The sequence below is a fragment of the Bufo gargarizans genome, chromosome 4, assembly GCF_014858855.1.
Source record: "Bufo gargarizans isolate SCDJY-AF-19 chromosome 4, ASM1485885v1, whole genome shotgun sequence".
Lineage (NCBI taxonomy): Eukaryota > Metazoa > Chordata > Amphibia > Anura > Bufonidae > Bufo > Bufo gargarizans.
In genome coordinates, this window is record NC_058083.1 from 51,896,018 (window position 1) to 51,905,444 (window position 9,427).

Here is a 9,427-nt window from a genome sequence, read left to right on the forward strand (position 1 = left end):
CCACTACTAGAGGACGAGGAGGACGAGGATGATGATGAGGAGGTGGAGGAGGATGAGCATGAAGCATGTTCACAGCGGGGTGTCACCCAACGCAGCTCGGACCCATCACTGGTGCGTGGCTGGGGTGAAACGCAGGACAATGACGATACGCCTCCCACAGATGACAGCTTGTCCTTACCTCTGGGCAGTCTGGTACACATGAGTGACTACATGCTGCAGTGCCTGCGCAATGACAGCAGAGTTGCCCACATTTTAACGTGTGCGGACTACTGGGTTGCCACCCTGGATCCCAGGCTACAAAGACAATGTGCCCACCTTACTTCCTGCACTGGAGCGTGATAGGAAGATGCGCGAGTACAAGCGTACGTTGGTAGACGTGCTACTGAGAGCATTCCCAAATGTCACAGGGGAACAAGTGGAAGCCCAAGGCGAAGGCAGAGGAGGAGCAAGTGGTCGCCAATGCAGCTGTGTCACGGCCAGCTCCTCTGAGGGCAGGGTTAGCATGGCAGAGATGTGGAAAAGATTTGTCACCACGCCACAGCTAACTGCACCACCACCTGATACGGAACGTGTTAGCAGGAGGCAACATTTCACTAACATGGTGGAACAGTACGTGTGCACACCCCTCCACGTACTGACTGATGCTTCGGCCCCATTTAACTTCTGGGTCTCCAAATTGTCCACGTGGCCAGAGCTAGCCTTTTATGCCTTGGAGGTGCTGGCCTGCCCGGCGGCCAGCGTTTTGTCTGAACGTGTATTCAGCACGGCAGGGGACGTCATTACAGACAAACGCAGCCGCCTGTCTACAGCCAATGTGGACAAGCTGACGTTCATTAAAATGAACCAGGCATGGATCCCACAGGACCTGTCTATCCCTTGTGCAGATTAGACATTAACTACCTCCCCTTAACCATATATTATTGTACTCCAGGGCACTTCCTCATTCAATCCTATTTTTATTTTCATTTTACCATTATATTGCGGGGCAAATCAAAGTTGAATGAACCTCTCCTCTGTCTGGGTGCTGGGGCCTAAAAATATCTGACAGTGGCCTGTTCCAGTGTTGGGTGACGTGAAGCATGATTCTCTGCTATGACATGAAGACTGATTCTCTGCTGACATGAAGCCTGAATCTCTGCTATGGGACCTCTCTCCTCTGCCTGGGTGCCGTGGCTTAAATATCTGACAATGGACAGTTCCAGTGGTGGGTAACGTGAAGCCTGATTTTCTGCAATGACATGAAGACTGATTCTCTGCTGACATGAAGCCTGAATCTCTGTTATGGGACCTCTCTCCTCTGTCTTGGTGCCGGGGCCTAAATATATGACAATGGACTGTTCCTGTGTTGGGTGACGTGAAGCCTGATTCTCTGCTATGACATGAAGACTGATTCTCTGCTGACATGAAGCCTGAATCTCTGTTATGGGACCTCTCTCCTCTGCCTGGGTGCCGGGGCCTAAATATATGACAATGGACTGTTCCAGTGGTTGGTGACATGAAGCCTGATTCTCTGCTATGACATGAAGACTGATTCTCTGCTGACATGAAGCCTGAATCTCTGTTATGGGACCTCTCTCCTCTGTCTGGGTGCCGGGGCCTAAATATCTGACAATGGACTGTTCCAGTGTTGGGTGACGTGAAGCCTGATTCTCTGCTATGACATGAAGACTGATTCTCTGCTGACATCAAGCCTGAATCTCTGTTATGGGACCTCTCTCCTCTGCCTGGGTGCCGGGGCCTAAATATCTGACAATGGACTGTTTCAGTGTTGGGTGACATGAAGTCTGATTCTCTGCTATGACATGAAGACTGATTCTTCGCTGACATGAAGCCTGAATCTCTGTTATGGGACCTCTCTCTTCTGCCTGGGTGCCGGGGCCTAAATATATGACAATGAACTGTTCCAGTGGTGGGTGACGTGAAGCCTGATTCTCTGCTATGACATGAAGACTGATTCTCTGCTGACATGAAGCCTGAATCTCTGTTATGGGACCTCTCTCCTCTGTCTTGGTGCCGGGGCCTAAATATCTGACAATGCACTGTTCCAGTGGTGGGTGACGTGAAGCCTGATTCTCTGCTATGACATTTCCCTATCTACATTTGTTTGCAGGGGATTTAACTACATTTTGCTGCCTTTTGCAGCCCTCTAGCCCTTTCCTGGGCTGTTTTACAGCCTTTTTAGTGCCGAAAAGTTCGGGTCCCCATTGACTTCAATGGGTTTTGGGTTCGGGACGAAGTTTGGGTCGGGTTTGGATGCCGAACCCGAACATTTCCGGGAAGTTCGGCCGAACTTCTCGAACCCGAACATCCAGGTGTTCGCTCAACTCTAACCACCAACTTCAGCACAGCCAGGGTTAAACAACATCAGACATGCCAAAATTCAGAGGAGCTTAATCTTGGAAGGGGTAAATTGTCACCCCAGACACCCCTTCATGTACTTCCACAGATATTGGCAAAGCAACCCTTAGAGGTTACAAAAATATGGGCATCTATGGCACGCCTTGGGTGACTTGGATAGGTCTAAGGCTAACAGTGATTTCTACACGGCTATCACAGGCAATAGCGATGTTCCTGGTGACATATTACAAATTTGGGATTTCGAGAAATCTTGTGCCAAAATCCGGAAATCCAATCGTTTTTCCCTGCCAGACCCCACGTGGCTAGAGAACTATGTAATGCTTCCTAACTTGCCAAGTAAATGTTTATCTATGATATATAGACAGATATCTAGCAATAAGAACCCTCAAGACCCTACATACTTAAATAGCTGGGAACGGGAGTTGAATATGAAACTAGATGACAGTGATAGAGCAAGTATTCTGGCCAATTCCCATGGGTTCTCCACCTGTATCAGAGTTTAGGAGAATTCCTATAAAACATTATCAAGATGGTATAGGACCCCCGGAGTTTCTCCACAGAATAAACATATCCCCTTCAGACAAATGTTGGAGATGCTCTTCGGATGTTGGGAGCATTTCTCACATTTGGTGGTTTTGTCCCAAAATGAAGGAGTTCTGGTCTAAAATAGAGGATATCATTAATGCTGTATGCCCTGAGAAGGTCAAACTTACAACCTCGCTAGTATTGCTTTGGCTACCAGAGGGTAGTTTTAAACCAGGGAAAATGAGCCTAGCTACTCACATGATTACTGCAGCTAAACTATTGATCCCCCTAAAGAGGAAGGAAGTGAACCCCCCGCCAATAGCGTTGTGGTATGAGAAGATGGCGTATCTGTGCCGTATGGAAGAGATGATTGGTTGGGAGAATAAGACCAGGAATGCTTTCCTCCAAGTGTGGCAGCCGTGGATAACACATATGCCAGAAAAGAGAGGGTTAGATTTGAGGGATTAAACTCAGTAACAAACCTGTGGTATCCAGAGACTCAAGGCTCCATTAGTTTTCTCTAGAGTTTGCTACCTCAAACTAGAATGTGCTTTAGGTCGACTCCCCCCTTCCCCCCTTTTTTTCCCTTTCTGTAGTTAAAAAATTACATTAACATTAGTGGGTAGCTTATTTAAGTTAAAACGTAACATTTAATATGATATTCGAAATAAAATAATAGGCCCTTAAGTATTGAACACAAGATAATTGTAGCCACTGGTCACACTATTCTCCTAATAGATGGCGGAGGTGGGAGAGGACCGTATGTAGGGACAGCAATATATGTTGACAGACAGGGTGAAGGGTAGTTTGATGGAAAAATACAATGCTGGGACGAGGCCCTAAGTAGCCCTTTCAATCTATTTTAATAGACCTGGCTGGTAATCTGACCCTATTGTCACCCTCCCTAAGTGTGGACTGCCCAGCTTTGCCCAAAAGACAGAATACAGTCCTATTAGTAAAAGGCCAGATGGATTACAAAGGGGACATAAAGACTGGTTTGATATGTGCAATGAGTGAAGTCCAAATAAGATGCCTTATTGATGTAGGGCATCCATGGCACAGTACTCAAATTAGTTCACGCACATATCCATCAAATTAGGTATATATGTAACTGTATATATATATATTCTCGTCCAGGTGAACAAAGTGGCGTGTTCTGGACGACATAAATATAATCACATATACACCATCAAAAAGTTTAGAGTGTCCCGACGCGTTTCCTCAATGATATCTGATTCATCAGGGGACAGGGGAAAAACAGGAACACAAAAGTTACAGGAGTTCCCTTTAGTTAAAGGTATATATCTCCAGTCACAAGGGTGGAGTCACAGGGCATATATTATAAAGTGTGCAGACAAATCAAAGAGAGCATAGTGTTGGTTCTAAAGACCAGTAATTCAATTAGCCTCTTGGTCACACAGCATGGGATGATGTCAAGTTGAACAGATGCTTAAGTGTGCATGGCTGAATTGCATCAGAGCTGTTGTTCATGTACACATATCTAACAACCCGGACCAATACCCGGGAAAAATCCCATTCATTAAGTGCCCTAGTGAAACTCAAGTCCAACAGTAATAGTGTTACAACCAAGATTCAGGTTACAAAATGTATCACAGTGATTCACAGGTGTCTACATATTACACATTGCAGCAGACCTCCCAATGCTAATAATAACACTAGAGGTTAGCGAGGTCTCTGCAATGTCATGGATTCAAAAGTGCTGGATCCCTTTAGTGTGCAGGTATCACAGATCTATCAACTTATCTGTCCAGTCCTAGATGTCGACTGTTTCCAGACAGCGATGAGCGGAGAGTGCTCCCCGGCGTCCCGCGTGTGGCAATGGCAATAGCGCAATGTTCGCGGGTCATTTAAATAGCCGTGTGGTGCCGCCCCCATCGCAATAGCCGAAATGTGGAAAAGCTTTGTCAGCATGCCACAACAACCAGCAAGACCAGCTGATATGGAACGTCTTAGCAGGAGGCAGCATTTCAGCAACATGGTGGAGCAGTATGTGTGCACACAATAGCGATGGGGGCGGCACCACACGGCTATTTAAATGACCCGCGAACATTGCGCTATTGCCATTGCCACACGCGGGACGCCGGGGAGCACTCTCCGCTCATCGCTGTCTGGAAACAGTCGACATCTAGGACTGGACAGATAAGTTGATAGATCTGTGATACCTGCACACTAAAGGGATCCAGCACTTTTGAATCCATGACATTGCAGAGACCTCGCTAATCTCCAGCGTTATTATTAGCATTGGGAGGTCTGCTGCAATGTGTAATATGTAGACACCTGTGAATCACTGTGATACATTTTGTAACCTGAATCTTGGTTGTAACACTATTACTGTTGGACTTGAGTTTCACTAGGGCACTTAATGAATGGGATTTTTCCCGGGTATTGGTCCGGGTTGTTAGATATGTGTACATGAACAACAGCTCTGATGCAATTCAGCCATGCACACTTAAGCATCTGTTCAACTTGACATCATCCCATGCTGTGTGACCAAGAGGCTAATTGAATTACTGGTCTTTAGAACCAACACTATGCTCTCTTTGATTTGTCTGCACACTTTATAATATATGCCCTGTGACTCCACCCTTGTGACTGGAGATATATACCTTTAACTAAAGGGAACTCCTGTAACTTTTGTGTTCCTGTTTTTCCCCTGTCCCCTGATGAATCAGATATCATTGAGGAAACGCGTCGGGACACTCTAAACTTTTTGATGGTGTATATGTGTTTATATTTATGTCGTCCAGAACACGCCACTTTGTTCACCTGGACGAGAATATATATATATATACAGTTACATATATACCTAATTTGATGGATATGTGCGTGAACTAATTTGAGTACTGTGCCATGGATGCCCTACATCAATAAGGCATCTTATTTGGACTTCACTCATTGCACATATCAAACCAGTCTTTATGTCCCCTTTGTAATCCATCTGGCCTTTTACTAATAGGACTGTATTCTGTCTTTTGGGCAAAGCTGGGCAGTCCACACTTAGGGAGGGTGACAATAGGGTCAGATTACCAGCCAGGTCTATTAAAATAGATTGAAAGGGCTACTTAGGGCCTCGTCCCAGCATTGTATTTTTCCATCAAAGTACCCTTCACCCTGTCTGTCAACATATATTGCTGTCCCTACATACGGTCCTCTCCCACCTCCGCCATCTATTAGGAGAATAGTGTGACCAGTGGCTACAATTATCTTGTGTTCAATACTTAAGGGCCTATTATTTTATTTCGAATATCATATTAAATGTTACGTTTTAACTTAAATAAGCTACCCACTAATGTTAATGTAATTTTTTGGATCTAAAGGGTCTAGCATTTCAAATATTACTATAGTGTGACCGACTATAATCGGTTGTGTTATTTTTGGCCTTTCTGTAGTTACACTATTCTTATAAAAGTCTGGTTATGCGGTGTCCAATAAATCTGCTTTGTGACTTATCAACAGGGCATGTGCTCCATGCCTCCTGTGTTGTCAGGCATAAGCCTCTGATGCTGTATTTTTCTTTGCTTATTTCTTGCATGGAACAGGTTCTTTAATGTGTGGTACCACACTGTTATGTAAATTTACGGTCTCTTTTGGACTAACTGTATAGCATAGGTGTGTGCTTATTATTACTATCACAAACATCTCAATAAAAAGAGATTTGTTAAAAAAAACAACAACATCAGACAGTTTTCAAACTTATCTGTTTGGGGGACAAACCCTACACCGCGCAGGAGCTGTGAATTGGCCTTAAACAACAGACCGATGAGTGGTTGGTGCCAGTGAGCCTCAAGCCCGGCCTGGTGGTGTGCGATAATGGGCGAAATCTCGTAGCAGCTCTGGGACTAGCTGGTTTGACACACATCCCTTGCCTGGCTCATGTGCTGTATTTGGTGGTGCAGAGATTCCTTAAAAAGTACCCAGATATGTCAGAGCTGCTGCATAAAGTGCGGGCTGCCTGTGTTTCCTCTTTCGGCAATCTTACCCTGCTGCTCGCCTATCAGCGCTGCAGCGTAACTTCGGCCTTCCCACTCACCGCCTCATATGAAATGTGCCCACAAGGTGGAACTGCACCTTGCACATGCTGGCCAGACTGTGCGAGCAGCAGCAGGTGATAGTGGAGTTTCAGCGGCAGCACGCACGGGTGAGTCGCTCGGTAGAACAGCACCACTTCACCACCAATGACTGGGCCTCCATGCGAGACCTGTGTTCCTTGTTGCGCTGTTTCGAGTACTCCACCAACATGGCCAGTGCCGATAACACTGCTCTCAGCGTTACTATCCCACTTCTATGCCTCCTTGAAAAAACGCTGCTTTTCATTGCCTATTGGCAGCCTGGCACTCATGAGCGATTACATGCTGCAGTGTCTCCGCAACGACCGCCGAGTTGCCCACATTCTAACTTCTGCTGATTACTGGGTGGCCACGCTGCTTGATCCCTGTTACAAGGACAATGTACCGTTCTTAATTCCCTCACTGGAGTGTGATCGTAAAATGCGCGAGTACAAACGCACACTGGTAGACACGCTGCTAGTGGCATTCCTACCTGACAGAGGGGGCACAGTGGAAGCACAAGGCGAAGGCAGAGGACGAGGACGAGGTCGCTAACGCAGCTGGGGCACCTCCAGCTCCTCAGAAGGCAGGGTAAGCATGGCCAAAATGTGGAAAAGCTTTGTCAGCACGCCACAACAACAAGCACCACCAGCTGATATGGAACGTCTTAGCAGGAGGCAGCATTTCAGCAACATGGTGGAGCAGTATGTGTCCACACATCTACACATACTGAATGATAGGTCTGCCCCCTTCAACTTCTGGGTCTCAAAATTGGGCACATGGCCTGAGCTTGCCCTTTACGCCTTGGAGGTGCTGGCCTGCCCTGCAGCCAGTGTATTATCTGAACGTGTGTTTAGCACGGCAGGGATAATTATCACAGACAAGCGCAGCCGCCTGTCCTCAGCCAATGTGGACAAGCTCACGTTTATTAAATGAACCAGGCATGGATCCCACAGGACTTGTCCGTACCTTGTGCAGAATAGACCTGTATACCGGCCTTACCCAGCCATTGTAATACTACAGCGCAATTGCTCATTGTTGTAATATTTCCCACTCTTTTGGGGTGTACCCTAATAAAATGCAAAAATTAAAACGAAAAACCAGTGTTGGCTACCTCGTCCACCTCAACCGCCCCTTCCACCTACACTGCTATGTCCACTGCCTCTTCAAAATACTACTCCATATGGACCTCCACCTCATAAATAATAATTTTTTTTTGTAAGTATTTTATTTTATGTCATTTCACTAATTGGTCTGTTACATTTTCGGGTGAAATTCACCAATTTTTGGGTGTGATATACCACTCCTATACCTAGTAGACAGGTAAACAAAATTCACTAATTTGTCTGTTACATTTTCGGGTGAAAATAACCAATTTTTTGGTGTGATATACCCCTGCTCTACCTAGTTGACAGCTTAATAACTTTCACTTATTTTTATTTTACATTTTCGGGTGACATTCAACAATTTTTGGCTGTGTTAGACCCCTACTCTACCTTTTAGACAGGTTAATAAATTTCACTAATTTTTCTGTTACATTCTTGGGTTGACATTTTACAATTTTTGATGTGAATAAACCCCTGCTCTGCATAGGTGACAGGGACCGAAATTTTTAAAAATAATCTCTTCCATTGGTGGGTGACATTAACCCCTTTTCTGGTAATGAAAAACCCCTGCTCTGCATAGGAGACAGGGACTTAAATTTCAAAAAATTCATCTTTAATTGGCCCTTTCCTTTGATCCTTCTGCTTTAATAATTTTTTCCACATTTCTGCTTTATCCCATTGCAGCCATTGACCTCCCTTGGATGAGGTCTCCCTTTCTCATGCTCCCTCTCTGTCGTTGAACCCTGATTCGCCAATAACCGTGATCAACATGGTAGGCTCAGAAAAGAACATCGAAAGTTGATAGAGAAGATATCCAAATGGATCGTGGACGTCACAGGGACGTGCAATCAGGCAGAAGTTATCTAGAGTCAACAAAGCGTCAGCAATGCCTCTCCTGGCTAATGTTTCCAAATCCAAAATACCCCAGTGACATTCCCTACAATTTTGTATTAAACATTCCAATAACAGGGCATCTTAAGAGTCCTGTATTGTTATTTATCGTCACTATCTCCCCAAGTCGGGATTGGGTAATTGCCACGCGCCCCCTCCTTTCCTTCGATTCTTCTGCTTTAATAACTTTTCCCATATTTCCGCTTGATCAAAATTAAATTTCATACATTGATCTCCCTTGGATGTGGGCTCTATTTTTCACGCTCCCTCACCGGCGTGGAACCCTGATTCGCCAATATCCGTGATCAACATGGTAGGCTCAGAAAAGAACATTGAAAGTTGATAGAAAAGATATCCAAATAGATGGTGGACGTCACAGGGACGTGTGATCAGGTAGAAGTTATCTCGAGTCAACAAAGCGGCAGCAGGGCCTCTCCTGTCTAACGTTTCCAAATCCAAAATACCGCAGTGACATTCCCT